This window comes from Sander lucioperca, chromosome 9 (assembly GCF_008315115.2).
Source record: "Sander lucioperca isolate FBNREF2018 chromosome 9, SLUC_FBN_1.2, whole genome shotgun sequence".
NCBI classification, from domain to species: Eukaryota; Metazoa; Chordata; class Actinopteri; order Perciformes; family Percidae; genus Sander; species Sander lucioperca.
This window is the reverse complement of record NC_050181.1, coordinates 10,230,852-10,253,661: the sequence shown is the minus strand read 5'-3', so window position 1 is coordinate 10,253,661 and position 22,810 is coordinate 10,230,852. Positions and strand designations below refer to the sequence as shown.

Here is a 22,810-nt window from a genome sequence, read left to right as displayed (position 1 = left end):
ATCGTTAACCCCTCTGATATTGTGCTGAGGAATTATCTACTATCCACCCCCCCACCCCAAGCCTGGGAATTGAGGTTACTTGTTTCTCGGCCAGCGATCTTCGCATAATGATCATTATGCTCCACTGAGGCAGATTTGTTGAAAAAAAAAAAAGGTACACAGTTATGACTAACTGTCACCACCTACACTAAATCTAATGAGTTCAAACATTTAATATACACCAGAAGACCACTGACTTAATAAAAGTTATTCATTTTCATCTGCGCCTTCAGCTCCTCTTGCTAAAAAAGAAATACAAGTATATATTCCCTCAGGTTTTCTCTCTCTATTAACAGTATGTCTTTCTGGAAACAAGACCACAGGAAAACCACCAATGAAATGAAAAATGATACGCAAACATTCGCGACATCTGTTTTTCTTTTGTGTGCCATACATACACAGTGGAAACCCAAGGAGAGAAATCTATCATCAGTTAAGATAATGGAGAGAATCACAGTCCACAGCCAATTTTTCACATCAGCCTGATAGAAATAATAAGCAAGCATTTAAAAAAGGACGGAAAGCAATTAAAACATAATTAAAATAAATGGATAGACGGAGACAGCCCACATGTCTTCACATGAAATACAAGGCTGTATGCAACAGCCGGCTGAATGAATGTGAGTCTCCTTTGACAAAGCTTGTGTCTGCCTCACTCAAGCTGGAGAGGCGTCCAGTGAAAGAGCGAGTGAGAGAAGGGGGGAGTTTGGGAGTTTCTAAACCGGGAGGGACTAAATGGATGGGAGAAGGAGAGCAGAGGAGGAGAAGAATGGAAGGGGGAGAAAAAAGGGGGGCGGTAGGGTCACCACGGAGGATTGACAGCCTGTGAGTATGGCCTGACCTCCTGGGTGCGCCTCCAAGTTTTCTCCACAGGCTTAGAAAAGACAAAAATAAAGCCCAGGAATGTTAATTTATTTTCAATTGTCAACGCCGAGAAGAGAGAAATAAAGAGCGCATACATACATATCAAGTAAGGCTGAAACAAAACTAATGCGCAAGTCCAAGTGTAAGCTGAAAACCTACAAGTGAAATAGAGATGTTGAGCTGGAACTTGCCAACACAATGATTATTCTTCCACTCTTTGAATAACTGCTAATTTGGGGAACTTTCTGCCCCGCCCCCATGCCCTACATTCAGGGTAAAAAAGTCACACATGTGAGAGGGGAATTTCAAACATCAGAAAATGGTTGATGGGTTAGAAGTGGGAGACGGGAACTACAGGAACTAAGAAAATACAGCCTCCAGACACTTTTTTTTCTGTCCTCGGTGCACCCTGATGTTCCCAAGGAACTCTTTTGTCATGACAGTCCTGTCAGGACTGCGCTTTCAACCCCTACAGGGACATGATGTCATTTCCTTGGCTCCACCAGAGATGTAGTGAACTTGCCATTAACTGCCAGAAACAGAGATGGGCTGACACCGAGCTCAGTCTGCAGAGTGTTTTCTCAACACAGAGTTGATAAGACACGCATGTTACGATAAACAGGTTGTAAACTGTGGTTTACAGCACACAAAAAAAGAATAAAGATTTCTCAACCGACGATCGACAGAAAATTAAGTCATTTTGTTAAGCAAAATTACATTTTATAGACCAATTGACTCTTACGAGCAACGCAATATCCTAAACAAACCGTTTTTTTTGCTTTTTTGATGACAGGAGATCTGCAATGAGTAGTCGATTAATCAATCAACAACTAGTTGGATAATCAATGTCGTTTTGAGTCAATGGATATATATAGAAATGGGTTTTGAACTGTTGACTGGACAAAACAAGCACTTTGAACATTTACATTTGGAATTTGGAAAATTGTGATTATTGATTGTGATCCTTAACTTGAAAGCAAAAACATATCCGAAACAAACCTTTTTATGCTTTTTGAATGATTCTTTTCATAGCAACACAAAAAGACGTGATTAGAGATGTCAAATTATGTTGCTTTGCTGCATTTTGATGTACAGTTTTTGTTGCATGGTTTGCTTTGGGGCTGCAACTTACAAAATATTTTCATTATTGGTTAATCAACAGATTATTTTCTCAATTAGTTGTTTGGATTAAAATGTACAAAAACTGTGAAAAACTTTCCCAGAGTCCAAGGTGACATCTTCAAACCTCTTGTTTTGTCCGACAAACAGTCCAAAATATATATTTAGTGTATTATTAAAGAAAAAAAAGAAAAAACAGACAGAAACGATTGATTATCAGTTATTTTTCTTACAACTGACTAATCGATTAATTGGCTAATCAATTCAGCTCTAGTTTTATTTTTAGGGAAATGTGGCTTTGGATTACTTCCTATGAGCCGGTGTGTGCTACTTTTTCCTTCTTAATTATAGCCTGATTCAGTGCCTATAAATAATTTGTGTCAACAGATATTTATAAGATGGTTAATAGATCACGGAACTTCTTACATCTTCTGTTTAGGTGTGGGTCAGAATGACTTCCTGTAACATTTAAATATGCAAAACTCTAATTGCAGCTTTTATGTCTTCTTTGTTTTCAGAATAAATGGCTCTACATTAAACGAAGACCTCTGAAAAGAGAAAATGTTCTTTAGTGCAGCTCAAAAAGCCCAAACAGAAAACCCCTAAAAGGTGCAGTGCTTCACTATTTTATTGAAAGAGAGAGAGCAAAACAGTTGGTGTGTTCAGCAGCTCTTGGCCAAATGATTGAGGCAGTAGATAAGATAGAGTGCCAGCGGGCAGATGGACATGGTGAAACAGAGAGGGGTGAGCAAAGAAGCTTAGTAAAGTAAGGAGAACAAAGAAGACCCAGACTGAACAACCAGGTTAGTGTCAAGCCAAATGAAGAGAGGATGGGGTGTTACTGTCTTCAAAAAGGAGCCGTGCGGAGGAGCAGGCACTTGAAAAAAGGCACAAAGTGGATGTTTCTGTCAAGGTTTGTAGTTGAAATCCCCTGTCAACTGAATAATGAAATTCACTACTATTATTATCTCTGTCTACTTCATCCAGTAAAAGCAATATTGACTTATGGGCTGCAACTTACCATTATTTTCATTATCGGTTTAACTGTTGTTTATTTGTATAATTGCTTTGTCTATAACATTTTCCAACGTGATGTCTTCAAATCATCCAAAAGCCTAAAATATACACTTTGGTATTATTGAAGATAATATTCACACTTGAGAAATTGGAACTAGTGATTTAATGTTATTTTTGCTTCAAAAAATACTTAAATGATTATCAAAATAGTTTATATATATATATATATATATATATATATATATATATATTAGGGCTGTCAGCGTTAACGCGTTAATCGTGATGCGATTAAGGGCCGACGTGATGCGATTCATTTTTCTGCTGGCTGCAGGCATGATGGAGAAAGACAGCAGCAATGAAATCCTGAATGGCGCATTTTATTTTCCAAAACTCCCGGACGGCTCGTAGACAAGTCGAAAGCCATATGCACATTGTGTAAAGCCGAATTAAAATATCACGAAGCACGTCAAGCTTGAGCTACCATCTACGGAGCTAAGCATAGTAGTACAGTTAACGTGATGCTAGACCACCGGCCCTCGGGGGGCGGGGGAGAGATGAATGTTCGGAAATAAGAGGTTGCTGTGGCCCGCCGTACAGGGCAGCAGCAGCTGCGGTGACCGGAGCGGGCAGTAGCGGTGGCCAGAGCAAGCAGCAGCAGCTGCGGCGGCCGGAGCGAGCAGCTGCAGCGGCCGTACCGGGCAGCGGCCGGAGCGGGCGATCACGGGAAGACATCCTCAGCGGTGAAATGCGAACGGGGGCTGGAGTATAACCTAGCGAGTTGGAAAGCTAACGCTAGCCGGCCACCTGTTCCATCAATCCTGCTTGCAAGTGTCCGCTCATTAGACAAAAACTGGACTACATCCAATTTCAACGAAACTCCCAACGCAAGTTCAGAGACTGCTGTGTTTTTGTTGTTGTGGAAACAACAGTGTACCGGACTATCCAGCCTGTTTCTCTGTCGCTGGGTAAGAGTGGAGATGGGCTGTGTTAACACGGACTTGTGCAGAAATGAGCTGCTCATTAACCGGTGAGCACTGGACGTCAGTGAGTAATCAACGTTATTTAGGAGTTACTAAACACTATATTGACTCTAGTAAGGATAGGGATTTTTAGATTTTTAGTTAGGTACTTGGAGGAATTGTGCAATAATGACATATTTACACATTTTTCTTTTGTTTACAGTAAATAAATAATTACAAATCTTAAAATCAAGTTCATAAAGTAACTTTCTTTGCATTCATTTGATTCCCAATCAAGATACACTGGTAAAAATTGCTTTCGATTGTTAATATGTACTTAAAAACTGTTCTGAAATGCAAAATAATAGAATTTTAATCATGTGATAAAATATGCGATTAATCGCAATTAACTATAGAACTTCAGCGATTAATCGCGATTAAAAAAAATATTAATCATTTGACAGCCCTAATATACATATATATATATATATATATGTATATATATATACATATATATACACATATATATATATATACACACATATATATATATATATATATATATATATATGACTTAGTTATTGGTAATCATGACATACACAAACCAATTGCGATGCAGAAATGTTTTATGGTAGTACACTCATTTTTAGATTCTCCACCTCAACATTTTGCAAAGGGTACTTGGGCTTATTGAAGATGTATTCTGCTAAAAAGATGAAGTACAAATTTGAAAATGTGTGGAGTGAAAATGACTAAAATGTCTGTTTCAATCTCTAATAGTCGGCCACAGGTTAATACTCCGAGCTCAGTAGACAGTCCGGCCTGGCATTGAAATTATATGGCTGACCTCAGAGCAGTTGGTTAAGCAGTAGGGTCACCGGAGAGGAGCAGAGAGCAGCTCGACACTGACATGGAAAAGAGAGGTTTCTCTTCTTCAATCAGTCTCTTTATAAATGCACTGACAGCCTCACTTCTCGCCTCCTCCACACATGATTCTAGCACTCCCCACACAAACACATTCACACACCCACTGCATACCTCCAGCTCTCTCAAATGTCAAAAACACATTTTTATAAAAGAAACCATGAGTGGCCCAGCAGTATCACCCCGAACCTAAACTTACAACAAATTAATTCACTCCTTCAACATGTTTCCAGCAGGTGATGTGTTGATGTTCACACCTTATTAGGGGGAAATGCATTGACACCATGCTTAATGTTTACACACTGTATCCCTATTCAGACTGGATTAGTTTTCAGCAAAATGTACATAAAGTAACTGCTAATACATTACGTGTTAGTGTTAATGAAAACACGCAGGCAAGGACAAATGTGTTTCATCAGTCTCCATTCATGGGCTGCCATCGCAACAAAGATGTATCATAATGATCAAACATAATTTCCGCAACTGACAGCAAACTTGTTCAAACAATGACAAAACAGAAAAAGGAGACGAAAGGTTGCATCTGGACCAGAGTGATGTCAGTTTGGGGTTAAGGCCAGACGAGTGTGCAGAGTCCCTCCCACCTCCCACAAGAAATGACACATTATTTGCAAATTATCTTAGAGTTGTGATTTTGGATGGGACTAGCTGAGGCTTTATCAGAGGTTATTTGGGTGGTCCCAAATTAGGCCGGCCTTAATCTGCACAAGTTACTGACATGGCAAGATTCAGATGGGACCAAAATTTACAGACATGCTTCCAGTTTCGATTACATTTCACCTCCTCCCCCCCATACAACTAATCCCATCCAAATGGGGTTTAGAACAAAGTGGTACAATGACAAAGTGACATGGTTGTTGCCAAAAGCGAGGAGCAGTTAGTTTTTTTTTTTACTGAGAAATATATGCAAATTGAGCAAACACCATTAATCCTTAAGGGGAGCACTTAGTCAATGGTGTAACCATTTTTTTTAATTGTATGCAAGGAAGTAGATTTGGCTTCAGAAGTGGGTGAGGGGCAAATTAACTAAGGCCCTGTATCTATATATTTATTTCAATCTAGCAAATAACACATTATTATGAAAGTTGTTATTAAGCTTTCCAAATCAATGGTATTTTTTATTTAATTAAATGATACGTAAATCCCCCACATTGAAAATCACATTTAGTTTTTGCTGATAGGGACCTCATTCACAGAGCTGAAACTTTTTGCCGACTCATTGATTTGTCGGTCAGCAGGAAATTAATCTATTATTTTGATAATTAATCAGATTATATTCAATTTAACAAACTGAAGATCTTTGGGTTGTGGACTGAGGACACATTCGACTTAAGTGAGTTAATGTGGTTTTTCATTATTTTCTGATCTTGTATAGGCCAAGTATTTATTCAATTAACTCAAGAACATAATATGCAGATGAATCGGATGATGAAAATGATTGTTAGTTGCAGCCCCATCACATTCTCACTGTCACTTTTTTAAGAATATTGACTGGGGGCTAAATGGAAATATACTGTTGATTGTTTCTTACCCAAAAGAACTGTAAAGGAGTTTGCTGTGCAGCTTGAGTAGTGCCTGCACTCCTCCTCTTAGGCTGCAGGTACAAGCTCCAACAATCAGAGAGTCTCACTCGTTGCTGAACACAAATAAGACAATTTCTATTGTTTTGACTCAAGTTATTTTTCGTAGAAAACTCACCTAATACAATTAACTCAGATCTGCCAGTAGTAGAAGCACCTCCATTCCCACATTCTGCCACACAGCTGTTAAGTTAATGTCTTGTGTTATATAGGGAGACTTTCTTTTTAATCACAAGAACATTACTGTTAATCAGACATTTTGCATCACATAAACAAGCTGATGCGGCCCTCCTGACATTCTGATTTACACTTAGTTACTCTCTTACTTTACACTCAATGCATCTTATTGATTTAGAAGCTATTAAAAGTTATATATGGTTTCTTTCAGCTGGAAAGAATTCAATGCTGTGACTGTTTTTCCACAATGACAACTTTATGGCTTGCTTCACGTACACTGACACCCTGGTTTTATCACCTTCCTCAAGTTGATTAATTGAAAAGTTTAAGGTTTTGTCCAACGTATAGCACATTTTTGTCCCAGATCCAGTCTGCTTTGCATTGCCTATACATGGTCAGCACATGGGCTGCATTCTAAATGTGGACAGTTTGTGTGGTCTCTATTCACTCGTGCCTGACGTGCATTCGTTCAGGACTGTAATGTGCACTCAGAAACATGGTGACAATATTGAATTGTTGCTTGTGTGTTACACTCATACACAAAATCAAGGGACAATTTGTGAAATAAAGTAAGCGTAAGTTTGTTGTGTGAAGTTGTAAAGCACAAATCACTACATACAAGGGCTGAAATCAATATCACAATAGTAATACAAATATGTTGTTGACATGAAAACACATTCACAATTCAACAATCACACAACAGCCTCTAAAATGACCATACCATTGAATTAAGCTCTTTTTCAATAACAACAAATTATAACCATCATAGAGTTAAGATATTTTGCATATTACCTGGCATACCAGTGCAAGATGATTTAAAATAATAAACAATAATAATCTAGAGCTGAATCAATTAGATTTAATTAGTCAATCAACAGAGCATTGATCGGCAACTACTTTGATGATGAATTAATCGTTAAAGTTTGTTGTTTTTCTCTGTTTCATATTGTAAACTGTATATTGTTGGATATGGACTGACAAGCTATTTGAACACGTCACATTGGATCCTGGGAAATTGTGATGATCATTTGTGACTATTTTTTTAACAATTTACAGAGCTGTAAATCGAGAAAATAACTGCAAATTAACTAATAATGAAAACAATCGTGAGCTGCAGTCATAAAATGAGCAAATGTTTATTAAAGTCAATTAACTTTTAAAATATTATGCATCAACATAACATATACGCATGTAAAACAAAAATGTCCACTACTCATTTTATTAGTTTTTAATTAAAACTTGGCTGGAATCGTTAATTTAGTAACACAATATTGTAAAATGGTATCACAATATCCTATAGAATTCACCGAAGTCAATATATGATTATACTACATTATTATCAAGACCTACTTTCCACTTTGCATTCACACAATACATAACAACCACATTAAGATAGTAAATAAAAATGATTAATGCCTTTAAAAGAAAGGGAACCCTAAAGATCAATGTGGAAGCTCTATAGTGAGTGAAAACCTATTGACATATAAATATCAAGATGCTAACGAGTAGCCTAGGTGACTTTAGTCTCTACAAGAAGTGTGTAATTTTCTTGAAGAAGTCCCTGCTTGTGTGAGAGCTGAAGGAGGTGGAGATCAACTCCACATTTTTTTTAAATTTTAATTTAATTTAATTCATGAAACCACCGTGAAACGTGGTTCTGCTACAGCTACAGTAAAATTAGTAAAATTGTCTCATACACCTTAGCTATTACACAACGGTGTGGAGAAATTGTCAATCCTAATGAGTCCCATGAGATGGCTGCCAATGCTATTCTGGACCCACCACTGTGTTTAACAGTAGACAGCAGACATTTGTTTTCTGCAGGATGCAGGAACAAGCGCACAAAACTCATAACACCATTTCATTTTTTTCAGTTTCTCAGTGTTTTGCTTAAAAACTAGGTATATTTCTGTCTGTGTTTTCTAAAGGGCTCCATCCTAATTGATAACTGCATGCTTTGTAATGGCAATGCTATTCAGCTGAGGCTGTTGTATTGTTTTTGCCAGTTATGCTACTGCTGAGTGTTGAGCTGGTTGAAAATTGGCAGACTTTTCCTTAAACCACCAGCTAGCGCTAGCTAGCTAGCTTTGGTTGGCCAGGTGCTACCGAATGCTAAACAAGATATTTTTAGGCAACCAAAATGGTCCAATTAATTGTCATGTACTGAAAACACATTGTAAGAGGCTTAAGGTTTGAAAATGAAACCACGCAAACAAGTTCACGGCTATTTTAATGAACACAATGCCATAGATACGCTAAGCCTCTTTCCTGATTAACAGGTTGGTGTTTAGCCACGCCCTAAAGCATGCCCGGCTTTATTGTCGTTTTAAAAAATAAATGGGTAACATTTTACTTGAAGGTATCTACATAGGAGTGACATGACACTGTCATGAACACATGACACTGTCAGGACACAGTCATGACACATGAACCCTAACCCTAACTCTAACCCTAACCATAACTTGTCATGACAAAAACCGAATGACACTAAAAGAAGCGTTATGTCATAAACGTTTATGACACGTTCATGACAGTGTCATGTCACTCTTATGTAGATACTAGGGCTTTCAAACGATTAATTTTTTTTAATCGCGATTAATCGCTGAAGTTCTATAGTTAATCGTGATTAATTGCATATTTTATCACATGATTAAAATTCTATTATTTTGCATTTCAGAACAGTTTTTAAGTACATATTAACAATCTAAAGCAATTTTTACCAGTGTATCTTGTTTGGGAATCAAATGAATGCAAAGAAAGTTACTTTATGAACTTGATTTTAAGATTTGTAATTATTTACTGTAAACAAAAGAAAAATGTGTGAATCTGTCATTATTGCACAATTCCTCCAAGTACCTAACTAAAAATCTAAAAATCCCTATCCTTACTAGAGTCAATATAGTGTTTAGTAACTCCTAAATAACGTTGATTACTCACTGACGTCCAGTGCTCACCGGTTAATGAGGAGCTCATTTCTGCACAAGTCCGTGTTAACACAGCCCATCTCCACTCTTACCCAGCGACAGAGAAACAGGCTGGATAGTCCGGTACACTGTTGTTTCCACAACAACAAAAACACAGCAGTCTCTGAACTCGCGTTGGGAGTTTCGTTGAAGTTGGATGTAGTCCAGTTTTTGTCTAATGAGCGGACACTTGCAAGTAGGATTCATGGAACAGGTGGCCGGCTAGCGTTAGCTTTCCACCTAGCTAGGTTATACTCCAGCCCACGTTCGCGTTTCACCGCTGAGGATGTCCTCCCGTGATCGCCCGCTCCGGCCGCTGCAGCTGCTCGCTCCGGCCAACACTGCTGCTCGTTCCGGCCACCGCTGCTGCCCGCTCCGGCCACCGCTGCTGCCCGCTGGTCAAACTAATCTGTACGGCGGGCCACAGCAACCGCTTATTTCCGAACATTCATCTCTCCCCCGCCCCCCGAGGGCCGGTGGTCTAGCATCACGTTAACTGTACTACTATGCTTAGCTCCGTAGATGGTAGCTCAAGCTTGACGTGCTTCGTGATATTTTAATTTGGCTTTACACAATGTGCATATGGCTATGATAAAAAAAAAAGTTAAAAAAATTAATCGCATCGCGTCGGCCCTTAACGCGTTAACGCTGACAGCCCTAGTAGATACCTTTAAGCAAAGTGTAACCAATGACCATAATTTACAAAATGACGATCATGCTGTATTGAAGAAGACTTGAAACTAGCGATTGAGACCATAAACTTGTTAGGAAAATGTTTACTCAGTAATGTAATAATACTGTAATAATTCAAGTGAAAAGAAGGGTAATTTTCCCATAGACTTCTGTCCAATCTAACTTCTTTATGCGACCGGTGGAGTAACCCCCTGCTGGAAATTTGATAAAATACAAGTTTAAAGGACTTCTGCATTGGCTTCACTTTTCAGGCCCGAAAGTTGTCGCTTGGCAGGGAGTAATGGAACAAGAAAGAGACGCCACAGTAAGCTGTTGAAGAGCTGCAGGCGATGGCTGCACTCCTAACTTCTCAGCGAGGTAACCAACTTTCACTTTCACTGTTCACAGACTCATGCCGTGTGCAGCATCAAATCAGATCACAGTTTGTCACAGAACAATGGAAAAAGGCCAATTATTGCCTGACTTCTTTATTAAAACGACAATAGTTTGTTTTGCTGCCCCCAGTATTGTGGGACGTGTAGTATTAAACCACATTTGCTGTTACCACTGGTGTTGCCAATAAACCAGGACTGAAATCTTAAGGATTGACACTTTAAATATTTTATAACTTTTGAAGCAGACAGATATCTGATAATTCAACTTTTCAACAGTCACCACAGAAGCAACTGAAATTTAGTTACATTTAAAAAAAAAAAAAAAAGACAATCATGAAAGGGAAAATAATGGCATGTAGAGTAGTGGCAGCTAATGTCAGTGTGTGTGCTCTTATTTGGGAATTGGGGAACATTCAAAATATGAATAATATAAATATACAGTAGAGAAAGCAGGAAAATAAGTAGATGTGTTCCATTTTCTGGGTCTTGTATAGGTATTGCGGGTTGTAATAATCACAAAAAAACTCCCAGAGATCCTGGAGGGACTGGCCTGGCCACATAACTTGGTTATTTTCATTAAAATGTTAATTGTAATTCAATTTGTCAAAACATTATTAAAATGCTTTATAATCTTGAATGAAATCATGTGTATACTGTCCTGTTCAAATCTAATAGCATTTATTAGAGGCAGATTATTCTGAATTACAGCTCTGATTAGAAACATCCTTTTGTAGAGATACAGTATTTCACCAAGTCTTAAAATATCAAGCTAATATCCTTTAGCCATATTGTCCAGCTCTACAGTTTGGCTGCATTGAGTTGGAAGTGAGCCATGGACTTAATATGCACACATGTGCTGTAGGCCTGGACGGGTTTTATGCTTGTTTTCAGTTCAAAGTCGTTTTTCTCAGTATTGGTTTCTATTAATTTGTCCACCCACTCAGTCTGTTCCTTTGGAAACAAAGACAAAGGCATCAATCTGCAGCATTTCCAGTGGGAAATGGGAACTGGTTGGACTTGTTGTTCTTGTTTCTTTGTCCATAATTACTTTCTTGTTCTCTTCCTTTCTTGCCTGTGACAGTCTCAGGGTTATTATTTAAGACTTACTACCCCTGATTCAGCTGTAACACTTAATTTTCATTTTGAAAGATGGACCACTGCAGGTTTACCGGTGGGCTTAAAATATCTCTTCCTTCATAGCAGTTAGATTGATCCCTGCTTTGAAAGAAAAAGCTGAAACATACTTTTCTTACGTACTCCTCACTGGTGCAACCTGAACTTTAACAAGTCAGAATGGTCAAAAATACAACAAAATTATACAACGTAGCCTCCAAACAACTAGATAAGTTTCCATAAATTTGGGTACAATCTTGGAATGCAACACTGGCCAGATTTCATGTCATAAATGCACCAAATGTGTAAGTTTTTGGCAAAACACAGACTGTTTACAGGGGCAAATGGAGCGATTTTAGGCAGAAAAACATCTACATCTCTAAAATGAATGTTAAAATGGAACCTAGAATGTATCTAAAAGGACATTACCGCTGAATTTCAGCATGCCAAATTATACGCTTTACCAGCATTTCCACAATGTTTTTCTGCTCGCTCCATTGTAATGCAAACTGGAGGGCCATACAAGTGCAGAGAGACTGAATTGGAACAATGATGAAAGTGCGCGCTATAAGAATCAGGACAGCTGTCAGGGTGTACAGGCGTACATTTAGTGGTGAAGGACAGATTTTACTGAAACGCAGCTATGTGTGTTAGACAGTCACTGTGTGTGCAGCATGTTTTACTCTTTGTCTTTGAGGGTCAAACTGTTTAAAACAGATAAGACTCATGGCTGTATTCTTTCTTTCTTTCAAGAAATGTTCATAAATATTGTTTATGCTGCCAAGGATATAACAATACAAAGACTCCATATTTTAAAAAAAATACCGCTATAGGGCTGCAACTCACCAAGGACTCTTTATCATAAAAAAAAGTAGCATTTCATTATACTATCTTTGAATAAGCACAAATTGATTCATACAAAAAATATTAAACCTTTAATATAACCTTCTTTCAAGATTCTTTTTTTGAAAACTACTTCCAAACCTTCTTTTTGCCTGCTATTTAACTATCTACTCCATGAGAATAATTGTTCAGTAGGCCTACTTACATAGCCCAACAAAAATAATCATTCAATTAAAAAACGCTTTTCACTTATTTGTCATACAGAATGCCACATTCTTGTCACTGATCTTTTCTCGGAGACAGTGTAATACTCTCACACCGCTGACATTTTCTCTCACTTTTATTTGTAACATGCACACGGCACCCGTTGCCCTCTTATGTCATGCCAAAGTTGTATCTAGCCAGTGCATTTTCTCCTAATCAGCAGCTGCAGTAGAAGCATATGCTAGCAACCGAGTCCAATCGCAAAAAGACACAAAATGACACAGATAAAAAAAATCGGCCACTGCCATTGGTGAATGTCATCTTATTTGCTGCCGATGGCAGTCAACGAGGTGAATACGGGTGATACCGATGTTCGCCCGATGAATCAGTACATCCCTAATTATTTTCATTATCAATTAATCTGTTGATCTTTTTTACGGTTAATTGATGAATCCTTTACTGTACAAAACGTCAGAAAACAGAGAAGAATGCCTGTCACAAGTTCCCAGAGCGCAATGTGACAACAGTCCAGACCTCAAAGATATCAGTTTACAGTGATACAAAACAGAGAAAAGCAGAAATCACCTAATCATTTCAGTTTTAGTGGCTACAAAGTTTATTTGTCCACTCAAACACGCCAAAATCACCTGACGGCTTCACATCACATTACTTGAAACATTTGTCTGTACAAAATTAAAAAGCAGAGCCAGAGTGATGTGTGTACCCCCATATAAAGCAACAAATATAAGCAACCAAGACACAGCCACCATACCATATCCGATGCTTCAAAAGCTGAGAAAATGCTTCAGTAGATGCAAAGCCTTTCTCTGCTGCCAAGATTCCCTTGTGCTGTGTGGCTCAGCCCAACAGTAGTGTAAAGGATGCATGCTTCTTTTATTTTATTTTCAGCCCCCCGCCTCCGTTTTTTTTCCTCCTCCAGTACATCATTCCTTTGGGTGTTTGTACGGTGTCCCTTAGTTACCGGTTAAGAGAACCAGCAGCTCAGAGAGTTAAAAGCCTGCCCTGTCCCGCTCATACGAACAAGGCCATCAATAATTCACCCTCATCGGGAAGCATTATCTAACAGCAACATAAACATTTAAACATGGTGGGTGACAACACGGAAGCATGAAAAAAGTGCTCCGTAAGAGGACACTTCAGGTGGCGACAATGTCGGCAACAGATATGTTGAAGTGGAGGCAGAGGGAAGACGTTTCAGCTGGCCCTGTGAGGCTGATTTAACCATTATACATAAAAGACAGACGCCTCGGAAAGTAAACAAGAAGGCACATCTCCTCTCGCCTCGACCGGCCCTGTGTGAGTGCAGCACAGAGGTGGAAGCATTTGCTCGGCTGTATTAACGCCCAGGCTCATTCTCATTGACAGTGAAATCCCTCTAAGCCTAGATCAATTACATCCAGCTCTGCTGTAATTAAAATGTCCTAACAAAGGTCTTAGGAGCACAGGACAGAAACCTACCCATTGACAATAAGCTCAGTCCAATCTATAGCACCATCTCAAAGAAAGTAGCCTGAGATTAGATTCGGGCTTTCTTTGGACATGCAAAAAGCATTCATGAATGGCTGTGGTGATCAAAATCAGTCTTTTTTTTATTCCTAAAGGTCATGATATGATTTAAGATAATGTATTAAGTACACAAGCTCACATTAAATACTATTATGCTGCAATATTATTAATTATTTACAGAAGTACATAAAATAAATAACTAATTTATCTATAGTACTAAAGAAACCTGTGCCTGTTTTTCTAGGCCTGACTCGGAAGAAAACAAATTATTTGTTCTCTTAAGTACATCTGATGCTTGACTATGCTCTGCTGAGAAACGACATAATGCTTATGAGTCTCCTAATTAAAACTCAGCAGTAGAGTGATTAGCAATCACAACTCCACTCTTCAAATATCAAGATCTGATTTGCTTGGCTGATCAACAACAAGCTTGCTTCTCTCACTGCAACTCACAGAGCCCTCTCTCTCTCTCTCTCTCTCTCTCTCTCTCTCTCTCTCTCTCTCTCTCTCTCTCTCTCTCTCTCTCTCTCTCTCTCTCTCTCTCTCTCTCTCTCTCTCTCTCTCTCTCTCTCTCTCTCTCTCTCTCTCTCTCTCTCTCTCTCTCTCTCTCTCTCTCTCTCTCTCTCTCTCAAGGAGGCTTTTGAAAGGGAGCAAAGCAGCACAACTATACCAGGAAGGGCTCAGCTGAGCCTGGTTCTATATATTGCTTTTCTTTTTTTTGCCAGGATGCCATTTGCGTGGAAATATTAAGCCCTTGTTTTATGTTGACTGCCAGCAATCTTAAACGGATTACACACCGCTGCTGATGAACGCTTAAATGTTTTTGGATTCACATGATAACTCATCATAGTATGAAGTATAAAACATCAATAAAATTACTTATGGCAGCCACCAAAATTAAACTTGAAAGCTGTCCCCTCGCTGCGCCGAGGAGGGACTATTCCACAGAGAGAAAGAGCAAGATGGCTGACTGCACTGACACGTTGTGAAAGCACGGCTTGCCATCCTAGGTAATAGATTATTTTTGCTGTGTGACTCCCAACACTTCTCATCTTTTGTGACAACGCCTGCCAATCAAGGCCCAGGGAACGTTCAAGGGCTTTGACAATATATGTTCACCTTGAAAACACATTGGCTTCATCGCAAGACACCAAGTGACACCAAGCAGGCATCAAATAGCCATTAGACGTGGCAGACTACAGGTGATCTCAGAGATCTCAGAGAGCACTATACAGTGCTCTCTGAAAATTGGCATTAAAAGTATTATTTATACACATAAATACACAACTAAACAAATGCGGCAATACAGTTGGATATGTATGTGGACAGTGCATGAGAGCACTAAATGTGGAAGGATTTTATGATAATTTTAGAGAATCTTCCGTAAAAATTAAAAAATATTCAATTTAGCCTTTCAATACAGCGTATAACTGGTTCCTCAGGAAGCAAATGTACCTATGCTGTTCATGTGTAGGCATTTAATAGAAAAATTTGAGCGGAGGTCCTCCGGATTTGGAAAATAAAATGTGAATTTGGGTGTATACCTGTTACATTACACAATTTCTTTCTTTTCAATGCAAAATGAGAAATAACAATGTTACACCACATCAGCAGAGTGATTTGCATTTTTATGTGATTCATGAATAGCACGGGGGAGGACAGGGAGAGATTTTTCTGCAGTGAAGCATGGCCTGAACCTCAATTTCTGGAGAATTATATGATACTATTTAAGAATTTGAAGAAGAGAGAAGCATTTCCTCAGTTGAAGACAGATGACCTGTCAGATACACCTAATACCAACACAAAGCCCTCAGCCTTTAATCTGCACACTTCCTGTGACCTATACTATGACAGAACCAAATAAAGCACACTATCTTTGTATCCCCCTGAGACAGAGCAGTGTCCTCATATGCTAATGTCAGCCAATGTTGGAGAAGAAGCTACGAGGGCGGCCCAGACAACTCACAGGTCAGTGCTAATCTTCTGATATATGGAGCCTAAAGACCCGGGACACATCCATCACACACTGCCAACGGCTCCCAACTGGGAGAGATCTATACACACCAAAGGGTTAACACACATCCCAAAGAGACCTCTGATGATCCATCACTCAAGAATCAGCCTCCTTTTGAGCAGCAGCGTCCTTTAACCACACAGAGAGGGTAGCTTTCTAAGCAGAGGCTCTGCAATGAGAGCCAGCGTGACTGCTAGACCTAAGCTCCAAGCCTCTGTTGATCATTAAACATCCATTTTAAACCAGTGGGGGAAAGTTAACTGTCATTTTAAACACAGGAGGTGGTAGTACGGGAGACATTTTCCCCCCCTCAGATGTATTTTCTCAGCTAAAAGAAGCGAGAACATATATCCATCCATCGTGTTAACTACCCAAACGCATAATCATTCGTTCCAGTCATCTGTCTCTTTATTTCTGAGGCAAGCCACAAAATAGCTATGGTGGTTTTTTGCAGTTAAATGAGAAACTCACCCCAAAGCACTATGTTAAATAAACAAAATGCCCTTTGCTTCATTTTCACTTTTTCTGTTGTGTATTGTTCTTCTTTCTCTGGCTATCAGGCCAAATGTGAACAGCTTCGATGTTTCAAAAATATTTTTTTGGGAGGTTGGTGCCTCTTCAGAGCATCACCGGTAAATGTCATGTTTGGTGTCAGCCCCTCCGGAATCAGACTACCTTCTAGACCATTTTGCACTCACCCAGGAAGAAATTCATCTTAGTAGGAGCACTGATGCCAATGTCAGCACTGATAGCAGCCTCGACAGAGCAGAATGCATGTACATCTCCTCTTCAGCAGCTTTTTAATAATTTGAACAACCAGGCTCAGCCCAACACACCACAGCGTGGTTTCCACTCACTTTTTCTCGACTCAACATACTTATCACACTTGCTATTGCTCCTGCCCTATCCTCCTACACATACACAATGCAGAAGGAGGCCTATTGTCTTGACTTTGTCAGAAGGAGAAGGAGAAGACTGTTGTAAAGTCAGTACAACAGGGAAAATAATTAGGCCTACACAATTCATCAGAAAATGCACTATTTCTCCTCTAAGACCATTGCAATCATCATGTCTCATCTACCATTATTCATCACTCCCTGTCTCTGTCCATTTGTTTGTCCAACTTTTCAGAGTGAACGTGTCAGAGGAACTGAACAAGACAGCTGTCAAACCCACCCGCGGTGAGTGAAGATGGCAGGTGAAGTCCTCTTTTTTTCTCCCCCTCCCTGCTCTCTGGGTTCAAAACTCACACTCTTGGCTCTTTTTTAAGTTTTGTGATGTTAGCAAGCTCTCTTCTCTAGCAGGTTGAGGAGCAGTTGGCTCATGGTATTACCCAGGAGCAGGAGCAGGACCATGAAGGCACCACCGACCCCTACTGCACTCCCAATGGCATTTACATTCCCTGTCTTTGTGTAATAACATGTCACAAGCTGCACTTTCTTTCACTATTAACCTATGCTGATCCTACTTCTAAAGTAAGGGCACACACAAAGCAAGAAAGCACTTTTTATTCTTCGTTTATCTTTGTGCTCACTCAAAATGACTATTTTCTTCTACTAAACCTGTCTAAAATTGCAGAGAATATTATGCCATGTATCACAAGACAACCAAAATAAGCAGTGTCTTGCCGCATTCTTTCACTGACAAACAACAGCTGCACAGAATGGGGAATAAATATTATCTCTGCGACAGAAAAACAATCAGACACTGCTAGGTACTCAGAGTCGCTCACAAAGCTTGAATGCTCTGCGTCTTTACATCTACACTCACTGAATGTGGAATTAAGTCATTTATTTTACACCTGAAGAATGATTTATTTTGGAGCATTTGAGATGCTGCGGCTAAAATACCAGTCAAAACATGTAAACAGATTTTCATCAAGTTATTTATGCTTTTTATTCTCCCGCCATGGACGCGGTGGGTTCTCATTCTTGAAAATAACACACTACAGACCTTTCTTTGTTTTAATGTTGTATGCTCTTGCTGAGGAATACTGGGGAAAATGTTTTAACAGGACAAAATCTTCTTAACATAACCACGTCCCTGAACGGCGTCTAACATTTCCGCTAAATACATGGCTTCTGGTGTTAGATTATGGCCAAGAAATTCTACCAATCCACACTAAATCTGCTTCCAACACAAACACTTGCTTCTCAGACACACACGCGCACACACACACACGCACACACACACTCACAAACAACTGCAGTGTCCAGCAATCCTGTCAGAAGCCTCCACCACCACCACCAGCAACACTATCACAACAAAACTGCTTAGAAGAAGGGGGCTGGTAGCTCAAGTTCTCCCTATTGAAATGCAGACACTTTGATATGGAAATTGGCAGCTAGAAAAACCCGCTAGAATTCACACTAGCATGCATTGAAACCATTTGCGCAATGTGAGATGAGATGGCACTTCCTCCCAAGACAACACAGACAAATGGACCAAACCAGCAGGTGAGGGGCGGGTGAGAGATGGAGTGAAGGTGGAGAGGGTGGAGAGGAGAAGGAGGATGAGGGAGGGAGAACATTTGTCCCCCTCCTCTATTTGAATTCCTAAAATCCACTATTCCAGCATTTGCTTCAAGAAATAGACTTAGATGAAATGCAGAGGAGGATTTTTTTCAAAGTGCAACATCTACATTCACCAGTAAAACATCCTATTATGGCCTATTGGCAGGGGGACCTTTTCATCGTCAGGACTCACTGATAGGCGTTTCATTATCAAGCAGCCACATTCAACATCATCCCAGCTAAGGAGACTTTTTTTATCTAGTCCTCCAAAATGGCTGGCATGACAGAAAAACTTCCCCGCCACGGTCAGAAAATGCTCGGATTTGTGTGGTGGCGAGGAAATGTCTCACACTGTGCATATGTCTTAAATAATGTTGCCATTTTCTTAGATCAAAACTGAACAGAAAAATGCTTTTGGTTTGCTTTGATGTCCAAAAACAACTGGATTTGGACAGAGTCGTCATCTATACTTCCCTGCATGAAAGCTGTTATATAAGTAAATGCAGGGGGAAGCTCCCAGTTTCCTAACTTGCCAGTATGGCTTATATAAGGTTGCACCACTGTCCTGATATGGCATTGACAGTATGGATTGTGTGTAAATGTTATTTAACCTTAATATTTTAGTCCGCCACAGTCATGCTCTCCTGGGGTTTCTAGCTGAAGTCTATGCGGCCCTATCTCTAAAAGCTTAATGTGAGACTGAGATAAGGTCCCTTCGCCTGTAAAAACTGTGTGTGCGTGTGTGTGTGTGTGTGTGTGTGTGTGTGTGTGTGTGTGTGTGTGTGTGTGTGTGTGTGTGTGTGTGTCATCATCACACATGGCTGGCTCAATTCTGTGAATTATACATGCTCTGTGAAATGATCTTATTTTATAGCCGCAAAATGGAGCAGTAAATGGAAGACAGTAACTGACATCCAACTACTTAGCTCCTGGTGTCCTGAAACTGGGTGGAGATGTTTGTGTGAGCTCTACTTTTTTTCACCATTTTATCATGCTGATTATTTTATAAATCCACTCCCATTTGGCTTTGCTTTTTATCCATATCCAGGACTTTCCTTGTCAGAGTGTTCATCTTACATACAAAATAATCAAATGTGTAACACCTGAAAACACCTTGAATATATAGATAACATAAGCATTTCACACATTTTTATCACGTACAAAAGAATACATCCTTCAGTGGGCTTTTAATTTAAATTAAATAGAGATATACTTGAATCCACATGGAATTACCTTAATAGCCAAGCAACTTCATGTTAATCAAAAGTCTTGAGGCTCCAGACACTACAGAATAACATCGTATACTATGCACTTTATATACTATGTATTGATCTCATAACAACAGTTTTGAACTGCTGGAGGAGCCCGCGGGCCCGTTTTCTGACATTTGCCTTACGATATCCTGAGTGTAAATACATGGTATTGATTTAGCAGAGGCATAACCCAGCATCTCCCTTGAAAGACTCAAAACATCCGCTTTTAAAGGCTACTTACTGTGGTACGCCGTGCCAAAATATGGATCCCGGTATGAAGTGTAGGCTAAATTTCAGATCAACACCAGGAGCCCCCCTCCTCTCCCTTTTTCAGAAGAGGCCCCCAGAAACTAAGCAGCGGGTCGCACAATGACGGCTGGGGCTCGGCTGCATGCTCCACTTTCTTCACAGTGGACAGATGGTGGGGTTTCCTGTGGCAGGTATCTGTTCCTCTTCAAGCCAAAACGCCCGAGACCGGACGAACAGCTCCATGGCGAGGAGTCTGTCCAAAAGTAATGATCGTTACCTCCCCCCCTCCTTCCTCTTGTGCGTGCACCAAGGCTCCTTCGGACGGGAGCGCTACGGATAGACTGCTTAAAAAAGGAGCACTTGAAGGAGACGAGATGCACCCCAGTCTCGCTACAAAATCAAACCCCGAGTACGTCAAGTCTGTCTGCAGGTCTCCAGCGGCCTGGTTCACATATACAGCCCGAAGAGATATAGGCTAATATGACTTCTTCAGTCTAGCTTTCGGTGCGCTCCCGGTTGTTACCTCTGCGACTCATCCACACGCCGTGCAGACAGTCGGAGCTACAGCCGGACTGGAGGCAAACAAGGCGAGGAGAAACGGCGCACCGGTCCCCTGCTCTGCAGCAGCTGGCTGTAGAGGGCAGCACACAAAACCTGAAGCGGATTACTGGCAAGGCACGGACTGGATCCTAATGCTAATTATGACAGCCCGTATTAAAGCTAATATTATCTCGTGTGGTCAGATTTCGTGCATAAGCACAACACGTTCTGGTGTGTTTTCTCCAACCCATGTTGCACAGTATTTTAATCAGGATGCCCCAAGTTTAATCAGGAAGGCAAAAAAAGTGCAAGGCCATTCATTAGCCTACCAAAAACATGTTACTGATAATGATGATAAAAACATTGCTATAATGAGGCTTAAATAAGACTTTTTTAATTGGGTGAGTCCACAGATAAAGTAGAATGCATCAAGGTGATAAGAAAATCACCTTTTTATCAGAAGTATTTCTGTAACAAAAAGTATTTGAGCTCTCAGTGTGGAAGGGGTATATGTAACAGGGTCTTGTTACCAGATAGGGTAATCCTCATCTCAGCACTTGAAATTCTTCTTGTAGCTATTCTACAAAAGTTTAGCATATAATCAGATGGTGCCAACAGCAGCAAAGTGTACGGAGATATACGTATATAACGATGAGTGAATATACAGTTTAGTAGAGCTGAAAATATAAAGCGGCTGATTGATGAAGTCGATTGATAGAAAAATGAATGTGCAACAAAAATATTTTTTTTAAAAGTCAAACATTCTGTTGTTCCAGCTTATCACTTGTAAGGATTTGCAGCTTTTCTTTGTCTTAATTTAACACTAAACAGAATATCTTTGGGTTTTGGAGTGTTGATCAGACAAAGCAAGCAATTTCAAGGTGTTAAAATTGGGCTTTTGGTCTAACTTGCAAAGATAAATTTAATGGCAATGTTTAGGTCATAGACCTTCATCAGGCAAATGCCAAATTATCTTTGTAAATTAGACAGTGTGCAGAAGTTTCTTTGCAACTTTTGACCTACTCGTCCCTCTCCTACACACCTGTCTCATGTAATAGATGTGCAAAGTATTTTTCTCTTCATAGATCAAATGATGCCTCGATTGGTAAGAAAAAAAAAAAAAAGATTAGTTGATAATGAAAATGTCAACCACAATCAACCAATGAGAGATAGTGAGAAGGGATGTAACTGTGATATAGGTTACAGTCTAAACAATAACCAACATAGTATATGAAACAAATTAATCCAGCTACGGTATGTCAGTAATGTAAGTGTGATGTGTAGAAAGACTCCAACTATGGCATGTACAATATAACCAGCAAGCAAGTATGTAAGATGTACAGTGTAAATAGTACTGGCTGAAGGAAAACGGCAATACAATCACAAGGCTTAACCCTCAACCTTTACCTTGCACAAAATAAATCCAATAGTCATATTCATACAAACATGCACCTAAACTTCCAGAATATAGTGATATTCAATCCGGAAGCAGATGCTGATACATGTTGTGTTCAAACATTCAGTGTTCATCCATATGTTAATGGCAAGACATTTCAATGCTCAGTGCCTCACTTAAAATTTTGATTTTTAGACCACGGAATTTCACAATGCTCCACTGAAATCTCATGGATATATTTAAATACATTTAATTTACAATCCTTTAGAAATGTTGTCATGTAAAAAACACAAAAAACACTCTTTGGAAACACGCAGCTTTTTATATATTAAAAATTCTCTTTATGCATCAAATCGAAGTGTATTTTTCACTTCACAGATAAAATGCATTCATGAATATAATTTTCACGATTATACCCCCATTTTGCAGTA

The 22,810-nt window shown here is 39.5% G+C and overlaps 1 protein-coding gene across 11 annotated transcripts in view; it reads right to left on the bottom strand.

The window, feature by feature from the left end:
* Positions 1 to 21,050, bottom strand: part of LOC116046013 (adhesion G protein-coupled receptor L2-like) — an 87,481-nt gene extending 66,431 nt beyond the window's left edge. For 5 of the 11 annotated variants that reach the window (XM_031294123.2, XM_036005081.1, XM_036005084.1 and 2 more), the window contains exon 1: positions 20,436 to 21,050. The gene's annotated coding sequence lies outside the window, so the exon portion shown is untranslated. The remainder of the gene's footprint in view (positions 1 to 20,435) is intronic. The other 6 variants (XM_036005077.1, XM_036005076.1, XM_036005079.1 and 3 more) reach the window with 2 other exon arrangements.
* Between the last annotated feature and the right edge of the window lie 1,760 nt (positions 21,051 to 22,810).